Genomic DNA, 10,203 nt, shown 5'->3' on the forward strand with positions numbered 1-10,203 from the left:
GTCTTCCCCCTCGAGGGACGTGAGGGGGGGCGCACCGCGGACCCACGACGCTCGGGAGGGCCGGACCTCGGGGACGGGGAGAGTCATCGACCGGAGCCCCCGCCGCCGGCAACCGGAGGAGAGCGGGCACGCAACACGCTGGGGTATCTCGCCGCCAGGCGCCCAACCCGGCGCGGATGGCGGTTCCCCACACGTGCGACGCGAGCGCCCTTCCCGGAGGACGGACGACGGGGCCGGAAGAGTCCCCAGACGCACCTCGGCCGACGGACCCACCGTCAACAGCCGCAGACCGCGGACGACGCCCGCTAAGCCTCTTTCCCTCGCGAGGTTCCCCGAAACGCGCGTGGGCCTCCTCTTCTTTCCCCACTCGCACAGACCCCACCTTCGAGACAGACGCGCCCGCCGCCGCCGAAGGACCTCCGGCGGCGACGGGCCCCGACGCGTCCGGCGACGCGCCGGAGACGACCGACCGACGTTTCTCCAAAGGCCGCGCCCGAGAGAGAGGTCACGGGCCCGCGACGCCAGAACCGGATCCCCGGCCCCGAGGAGGGACGGGTCACCGCTGCTCCCCGATCGTGGGAACGCTGCCGGGGAGAGGGGGAGCGAGGCGACTCCACACGGCACGCCGCAACGAGCGACACACACGCACGCGACGCGCACGGCGAGGCCGCGGACGCGGGAACGGCAAAGACGGGGAAGCGCGGGAGGGACCGCTCGCGGCGGGCACGGACGGTGCGGACGGGTGGGACCCGGGAGCCCACCGCCACCCAGCCCCGCTCTTCCCGCTCGGCTCCGCGCCCCGAGGCGTGCGCACACCATCCCCCTCGGGGGAGCGGGGTGACCGGGGGGGGTCCCGCGGCGCTCGGGCGCGCGCACGACGCGGGCCCCTTCGTCCCCCGACCACGGGTAACAACATCCCAGGCTCCGGCACGGCACGCCGGCGTCACGGCACGCTCTCTTTTGCCCCGCGTGGTTCCTCCCCGGACTCGGAGCGAGGAGGCGCGGGCCGCAGCGGGCACACAAACGCTCGGGTTCCCCCCCCAAAAGTCGGGACGCGGCGAGGGGAACCCGGCCAGAGCTACGCGCATCGGGCGGGTCACGGGGCGGGCCGGGGCGACCCAAGGCGGGTCCGACGGGAGACCCCAAGCACGCCCTTTCATCGGATCGCTAGAGAAGGCACTTTTCTCGCTGAGGGCGGGCGGGACGGACCCGGCCCGACGAGCCCCCGGCCGCGGCAGCCCCAAGAGCGGGGGAAACGACGCTCGATGATCTCGAACGTGGCGAGGCGGGGGGGTCTGCGGTATCGGTAAGGGCTTCTCTTTATCTTTTTCCTTCCGGGGGCGCATTCTCGAGCGTAACGCGGACAGGGGGGACCGGACCGAGAAAAAGCATAAACTACAAACTAGGTCCCCCGAGAGCCAGGCCTCTCCGGCACCACCCACCGGCTCTGCACCGGACGGGGAGGCATTCTAATCGTTTACCATTAAAACCCACCTCGAACGGTGAGAAGAACAGAAAGGCCGGCCGCGACAGCTCAACACCACCACACGGCGCTCAAAAGCCTACGGGAGAAGGCAGCGCGTGGTGGGCCGCTCGCCCGATCTCACAGGAGCTCGCGAGAGACGGTTCATCGTCCCCCGCTCACGGAGGGGGGGACGGACGCAGAGAGCCTCTTTCTTACCGCTCGCCTCGACCCCCACACGAACACACACCTTCGCAGAGGAACACCGCCGAAGGCCGGACCGCGCGCGGGAGGGCACACACGTCGGAGAAACGGGAAACGCCGCCGCCGCTCAGTACCGGGCACCTCTGAAGATCGGCCTGGAACGCTCCAGGAGCACCTCGAGGATCGCGAGCGAGACGCGCGCACACAAAGCCCGTTCGGGAAGGGCGCGTGACGCGGCACACATCGGCCAACCCTCTCCCGGCTCGGAGGGAGGAGGGCCGCACGGGCCACACACGGTGGGCGGAGCGAAACGCGCGAGGGGGGGCAGACGCCGGAGCCCCTGACGCGCCTCACGGGAGCCCCCACGAACCACAGCGGGGAGTGCGGGGGGGCTTTCACAGGGCTCGTGCCGGAGAGACCGCACCCCTGCCTTCCACACACCACCAGTCAAAGGTGGGGAGGACAGACGCGGGGCCCACTGGCAGAACGAGAAGAGCGGCCGCCATTCGCCATGAATGTCCGTCCCTCGCCTGGCGCGGCTTAGGCCTCCGACCCGAATGAACACAGGGCGAGAGCACCACATCGATCGACAAGCGGAACCGGGGAGAAGCGAGCGAGAGAGGGCACCACAGACCCGACCGACTGCCACCAAAAAAAAAAAAACCCTTCACACACCACCTCCGAAACAAAAAAGAAAACCCTTCACACACACACCACCTCCGAAACAAAAAAGAAAACCCTTCACACACCAACTCCGAAACCAAAAAAAAAAAAAAAAAAAAGCGGAGTGGAGTGGGCCAGCCACGGTGGAAGAAAAGGTGTGCACTCGGGAGGCACATAAGCAAGCAGCAGAAAGCCGGGCTGGGTCACCCTTCCCCCCAAAGGCCTTATGGAGACTCGGGAGCTCCACAACCTGGGGATGGGAAAAAAAAGTGCACTCGGGAGTCACACGGGAACAGGGGACTGGGGCACCCACCCAGTCCGTGGAGACTCGGGAGCTCCACCGCCTGCTGATCCCCAAAAGGAAAAAAAAAGAAAACCCTTCACACACCACCTCCGAAACAAAAAAGAAAACCCTTCACACACCACCTCCGAAACAGAAAAGAAAACCCTTCACACACCACCTCCGAAACCAAAAAAAAAAAAAAAGCGGAGTGGAGTGGGCCAGCCACGGGGGAAGAAAAGGTGTGCACTCGGGAGGCACATAAGCAAGCAGCAGAAAGCCGGGCTGGGTCACCCTGCCCCCCAAAGGCCTCATGGAGACTCGGGAGCTCCACAACCTGGGGATGGGGAAAAAAAAGAAGAAAACCCTTCACACCTCCACCTTCAAAACCAAACACAATGGTGGTGGTCGCGGGGAAGAAGCGGTGTGTGCACTCGGGAGGCACATAAAAGCAGGCAGCAGAACGCCGGGCTGGTTCACCCTTCCCCACAAGGCCTCATGGAGACTCGGGAGCTCCATAACCTGGGGGTGGAGAAAACAGTGCACTCGGGAGGCACACAGGGGACCCACCCAGTCCGTGGAGACTCGGGAGCTCCATCTGATCCCCAAAAGAAACTTGGAGAAAAAAAAAAAAAAAGCACCGGGACGGTAAGGGAAGAGCACCGGGAGGCAAGTCCCACCATCCAAACTGCACGGGTGACAACCACGAAGCGGGAACGCCTGACACGCCACGTAGGTTGGGTTAAACGGGAAAAACGACCCAGCGAGGCTCGGAAGAGACCGCAACCTACAGAGTCCTTTCATGTCACCCACTTCAAGGACAGCGTGTCAGCACCTATCTGCAGGTACAATAAGGACAGATAGCAACCACTAGAAGAATGACACCAGGTACAGGGAGCAATTCACAGACCACAGGGGACTCCTGAAAGTGAGGCTGGGTGACATGTCCCAAAAATGTCCCCATAAACAAGAGAACCGACCCTCAAAGGAACAACTGGTCGACCTCATGACCGTGAAAGGACCGAGAGAGCGAGGTGGACATGCCACAAAGCCGGGCGCCCAGCCTCCTCCCGGCCGAGGACCCTGCGACCAGCCGCTAGGGATGGAGCAGGGCAAGAAAAAAAAAATACCTGACGGTACAGGAAACCGGGGACCAGTGAACAGAGAACAGAGAAGCCGTGACCGCAGCCTCCTCTCGGCCTCGAGACGACGAGGCCCGCCTCTGAGGACCGAGAGTTCTGGCAAGGAGAAAAACAAAAGAAAAAAAAGAAAAAAATGCTCCGAGGCCACCCAACGAGTACGGACCAGGGAGGCGAGAAAGCCGTCGAGACCACAGTCTCCTCTCGCCCTCAGGATGGCGAGGCCCACCGCTGAGGACCGAGGAAAAAATAAATAAATAAATAAATAAATAAATAAATAAATAAATAAATAAATAAAGCTCCGAGACCCCCAACGAGTCCGGACCAGGGAGGAGAGAAAGCCGGGACCACAGCCTCCTCTCGGCCTCAGGATGGCGAGGCCCGCCGCCGAGGACCGAGGGTTCTGACAAGGAGGAAAATAATCAAAAGCTCCGACACCCCCAACGAGTCCGGGCACGGGCGGCGGGGAAGAGCCGTGATCAACCAGCGCCCCCTCTCGGCCTCGGGTCGCCGGGGACCCAGGGCTCTCTCTCTCTTAGAGAGAAAAGGCGAGGGAAAGACAGCTTTGAAAGCCGGGGTACTTCACCCATCCTGGGCCTGGCCGGACCCGACACCTAGCGGTGGGACGACGCGAACGACTCAAGCCTTCTGGTCGACCCGCTCAAGTCTCCCGGCACCCTCCCCAGCCGTGGCTTTCGTTCGGTTCCATCCCAGACGCACCCATAGGCGACTCTTCCGGCACAACCTCCTACACAGAGACCGTCCCCAAGCACGACACCGACCGCGGGACACGCCCGCCCGCCAGCCGGGACTCTCGTCACTCTTTCCGCCTCACAAAAGCCACTTCGCCCTCCTTGTCGGCGACCGAGGACCAGGAGCGTTGCACAAAACGGCCAACACCGCTAGGTGGCGCCCGACGACCCACCCGACCGACAGAGATCGCTCGCTCGGCCGCGGCGCGCGAGCCTTCTCTGGCGCGACAGAGTGTCCTCCCACGCTCACGCCCGGAGGTGACACGCACCCACGACAGGGCAGGGGACTCCCCGTCGTCGGTTCCCCCACACCCCATCCCCGAACGTGGGTGAACGCGGGCTGGCCGGGACGGACGTTCGGGAGGAGCCACGGACGCTCAGGCTACGAAAACGAAAGGAGAAACCGAGACCACAGGCAGCTAGCTAGGAAAACAGGCCAATCGCTCTCCCTCGTGGAGAGGGAGGGAGGGAGGGAGGCTCACGGGAAACAAAGAGTGCGTCTCCACGATCAGTGACAGTATTAAGTGGGCCAGTCGAGGGGCTGCGACACTTAGAGCACGGTGAGAGGGAGAGACCGAGGGACTGAGGGAGACCGAGGACCGAGGGAGGGAGGGAGGTGGCCATGGCAGGCAGTCTCCTGCCATCCGAGTCTCCTTTCAAAGACATAGACTTCACCTTGGCCACTGCTTACTTGCTTGCTTGCTTGCTTGCTTGCTTGCTTGCTTGCTTGCCTGCTTGCTTGCCTGCTTGCTTGCTTGCAGTTCTTTTTCTCCACACCACTCCCCACACCCCCGGCACCTACTTCTCAGACTAAATACCGAGTCAGAGAAAATGAAAACAGTCGTGGAATACGTATCTGTTGTGAACATTTTCACTTAGGACAGAAAAAACTTCACAACCACTTGAAAGGATCAGAGTTCTGAATACATAGAAGCACAGTCATTACACCTAAACTAATAGACACACACACACACACACACACACACACACACACACACACATTCCATAGAATTTACTGGCTAGCAGATAAAATGAATTCCAGTTTAAAAACGATATAAAATCGAAAAAACTTGAAAGACACGGAACCGAAAAGAAGAGAAACCGCGAACTTACTCTTCAAAGCATTAACACAGAAAACTACTTGCAGATACTCTTAAAATTTCACGGACAGGCAGGCAACAATAGTAATATACAAATAAATGATCAAATTAGGTCACCCGGCATGCACCTCACTTGCCTTATAAATTATATAATGAGCTATTACAGCAATCAGTATATGCAGGTATCTTACTTGCATCATTGTCCTGGAAGACATCTTTGGTGATTGGCACAATCTCCCTGAGACACCGCATACTCCTTCCAGGAGCCTTCAGCTGATAGTGGAGTGCTGGGTAGAATCAGGTGCTGGTGAATGTACGTGTCAAATGTTAAGTACTTTGATGACGTCTGTTGATAACATTGAAAGGCAAAACATGGCTCACTCTGATTGCTTAGTCACAGAGGTAGGTGGGGTTTTCAGGAGTTTACTAACATTCCCTTAAAATTATTTCCTGGGATGGGTGTGGTAGCTACTCCGCACTGAGGATGCTGACTAAGGGTGGATCTTTGATTTGCAATTCAGCCTGATGTACTTAATGAGTCCTAGAATGCTGGAGATAAAGCATTCTGGATCCCTTATGTTTTGGGGCACTGGTGGTGCATGTTTTTCATCCTAACCCTTGGGAAGCAGAAGCAGCTGGATCTCTGTGAATTTGAGGCCAGCATGCTTTACAGAGCAAGTTTCAATACAGCTGTTCCACAGAGAAACACTGTCTCAAGGGATAAAAAGGCTTCTGGGCTGGGCTTGGTGATACAGGGTTTTAATACCAACACTGGGGAGACAGGCAGCTTTGTATGAATTGAAGACAAAATTATTATACATAATAAGTTCTAGAACAGCCAGGAACACATACATAAACAGAATCTTTAAAAACAAATAAACAAAAACAACAACAACAACAAAAAATACAAGCAAAGCCGGTGGTGCTGGCTCACGCCTTTTATCCCTGCACTTGGGAGACTCAGACAGGTGGATCTCTGTGAGTTAAAGCTCAGCCTGCTTTTCTGGGCTCTGTCAAAACCGGGGAAGCATGTGCTTCAACCACTGATAAAAAGCAAGGCAAAACATTTATACACATAAAGTAATAAAATGATGGTGGAGGGAGAAAACACAGATGAGGCACATATTAAACCTTCAACCAAGTTGCTAGAAGCATTTTTTGCAGAAAACCCAGTAAATTTCTCTTTCCTCGGGCCACAAAATTGTCAGAATCATGCAGCCAATCAGAATGATCAACAATAGTCTAATTTGCATAGAAAGAGTTGCATGATGGGAAAGGGTAGGCAAAGTTGCTCACCATAACCGTAAAGAGAACTCTATCTGCATGGGTATTCAGAGACCAGCAAACCAATAAACAGTTAACTTCTCTAGTTGCTTTGTGTTTTGTACCTTGTGCCTTTGGGGCTTGTTCTGCAACTACCCCTGTGTAGGCCAGGTCAGTCCCAAAATAACAGAAATTTGCAACCTGCCTTTTGAGTGTTAAAAGACTAATAGTGTGAGCTGCTACCACCTAGTAGCATTTCTTTTTCGTATTACCACCTAGTGATATTTTTTCTTTTTAATTTCAAATAAGAGCAGACTGTACTTATGCACTTATGTTGAATTGAAATATTAGGGACAAAGTGTACTTGTGCACTTATTCTGAGTTTAAATATTAGGGTTTAAAATCTACTTTTAAGGATGTCTAATTTATACTCTGTAACTTAGTTATATGTCTAAACAAAGTAAATGTAGACTTTTTACCCTGCTTATTTTCTTCTTAAGGAACTTTATAATTTTATCTACATTGGCGTTTAGCTTGCATGTATATCTATATGACGGTGTTAGATGCTGGATTCCCCTTGGACTGGACTTGACGATGTTGGATGCTGGATTCCCCTGGACTGGACTTAGAGATGATTGTGAGATGCCATGTGAGTACTGGGAGTTAAACAGGGGTCCTATTGAAAAGCAGGAGATTCTCTTACTTGTGGAGCCATCTCTCCAGCCCTAACTGGGGGTTTGATTTTGGTTTTGTTTTGGTTTTGGTTCTGTTTTTGATTAGTAATACTATGATATCATCTACTTTGGCTTCCAAAAAATCTTACTTTTTTTTGAAAAAAAAAATGGGCTATGGTGTTTTCCCAGGGGTGTCCAATTCCCTGGAAATAGAATTATAAACAATTGTGAACTGCCTTTTGAAGGGGTGCCAGGAATTGAAATCAGGTCCTTTGGAAGAGCAGTCAAATGCCCTTGAGCCCTGCCTGAGCCATCCTGCCGCCCTGGTTACATTTTTTTTTTGAGACAGGATTTGTCTGTGCAACAGTCCTGGCTGTTCAGAAACTCACTTGGTAGACCAAACTGCCTGGAACTCACAGAGAACCACCTGCTTGTACTGAGTATTGGGATTTAAGGCATGTGCCTGGCCTGGCTATATTTTTATCTTAAAGTTCCAGTCACTTTTGTTCTTATCATCCTGGTTGATCAGATTTCTGAGTTTGTCATAACCATTCTTTTAGCAATGATAAAGTTTGATCTTTCACTCTGCAGGCAGAAGAGACAGACACTATAATATATGCAATGACATGTTCATCTTGGGTGTCAATTATTGAAAAATGAATTTTGGAACAGATTTACTTCATTGGTATTTAGACTAGAGCAATTTCTGTGGACCAGGATGTCCTACTCCCTGACGCCTGCCTGCCTCTATCCTCCTTGATTTCTCCAACTACTAGTGGGCACCACCACACCAGGCAGGTTCTCTTTGGTGTCCTACAATCACAAACAATCATGATCCTATTTGCTCATTATAACATTTGCCATTTGATTGTGGGATTCACGATAATGACTACATTTCTAACACAACTTTTAGTTGGCTATTTGGAGAACAGTGTCACACTGGACTAGACAGAAGACATTGACCTGAGTTGTTTAATGCCACTCAGTGACCTGGGTTCTCTAGATTTTTCAATGATCTGAAAGACCTTTGGATTTTTGCCAGGTAGAGGGAGAACAAATGTTACTTTCTGTCCCGCGCTACCGTCTCGCCAGCAAGAACCACGCGGTACACATAGGATACTTCTGTAGTAAAGCTTTATGTCTCTTGGGAGCTAGAGCATAAGCCACATGGCGGAGACCCAGATAAGATGGAACCCATCCCTTATATAGGAAACAGACCCTGCTTTGGACGTGTCACTCTTGGATAGGTCCATTGTTCCCAGTCCCAGGTGATGCCTCGGGAGTAGGCGGGGACTCAGTGGGAAATTACCGAGCACATGTGCGTTCACCTGGTGGTGAAGCCGGATGTCAGCGCCATCTTGATAATGGAGAATGTGGCTGCGGCCTTCTACAACTTTCTTTTAGGATTAAGGTTGGGTTTCTTTTTTTGAGAGGAAACTTGCTTTCTTGTGGGCCAAGGTAAATGTGGGAGAAGACACTGCTCAGGTGCACCAAATTCTTACTACCACAGGTGGTATCTTACATCATACTTGGTATGAACATCCTCATTTTCACAGGACAAGCACATAACAACCTTTGGCCAGAAGAGGGAGCCACAATGCAATATTTTGATCATATACTTACCCTCCATCAACCAACAGTCTATGAACTTATTGGAAAATGAATTAATACTGGTCTAAAAGAGAGCAAAAAAGAAACATATTGATAAAGTGAATCCTAATGATATTCTGATACACTCATATATGGATTTCTTGGTCAGCCATCGTCAGAGAGGCTTCATCCTGCAGCAAATGGGAACAAAGACAGACCCACAGGCAGGAATTGCAGAGAGTGAGAGCACCTGGAACACTAAGCCCTAAAAAGAGGACATCTCCATAAAATTCAAGAACTTAGAGATCAGGGAACCCCATGAAAGAGGAGTTGGAAAATAGTTTATGATACTGAGGGAATGGTGGACACCAAGCAAACTAAGTCCTATAAATAAGCATGAGCAAAGCTCATAGGATTTCAGAGTATGTCAATGAGTGTGGCCTGACCCTTGACCCTGGTGCCTTCTCTGGGGATCTCTGCCTACTAGCCTACTACTGGTTTGCTTTGTCAATTTAGATATGGTAATTGTTGCTTTATCTAACATTTTAATTTCTTGTATTTTTTTAAATTAATAAATGATTTAATACATGAAAATGCTTTTTAGACACTACTATAAAGGTTAAAACCAAATTGTCGCTTGTACCTGCTAGGAGAGAGATAATCACTTTTTTCCAGTACAGTGACCATTAATATCCAGGACAAGCCTCGTGTTATCTCAGAACAGCAACAGAAACCCTGATTAAGAAATTAGATTGGCCTTGTTGGAGGAAGCATGATCAAGACTCAGCCTCATATCTGTCCACTTCCTGCTGCCTTCTAATCAAAATGTAGCCGGCACCACGTGTGTCTGTATGCAACATGTTCCTGCCATGATAATGGACTAAACATTTGAAAATGTTCCAATAAATAAAGGTTTTCCTTTAAAAAAGTTGGCATGGTCATGGTGTCTCTTCAGAGCAATAGAAACCCTAACTAAGACAGCAGATATTTCTTCCAAACCACTGCACTACTTACAAAGTAAAAATTAGTTTTTTCTGCAGAGTATCACTGGGTATAACAACCACTGTTAAGGAGAC

At 52.4% G+C, this 10,203-nt stretch overlaps 1 long non-coding RNA gene across 1 annotated transcript; it reads left to right on the top strand.

Moving 5' to 3' along the window:
- Nucleotides 1-4,706: 4,706 nt before the first annotated feature.
- LOC148117119 (uncharacterized) lies at nucleotides 4,707-9,968 on the top strand. The gene is made up of 3 exons (XR_015737154.1): nucleotides 4,707-5,060; nucleotides 7,364-7,512; nucleotides 9,803-9,968. It is a non-coding gene; the product is annotated as an uncharacterized LOC148117119 (long non-coding RNA).
- Nucleotides 9,969-10,203: the final 235 nt, after the last annotated feature.

This window comes from Myodes glareolus, unplaced genomic scaffold (assembly GCF_982192425.1).
Source record: "Myodes glareolus unplaced genomic scaffold, mMyoGla1.1 HAP1_SCAFFOLD_51, whole genome shotgun sequence".
Lineage (NCBI taxonomy): Eukaryota > Metazoa > Chordata > Mammalia > Rodentia > Cricetidae > Myodes > Myodes glareolus.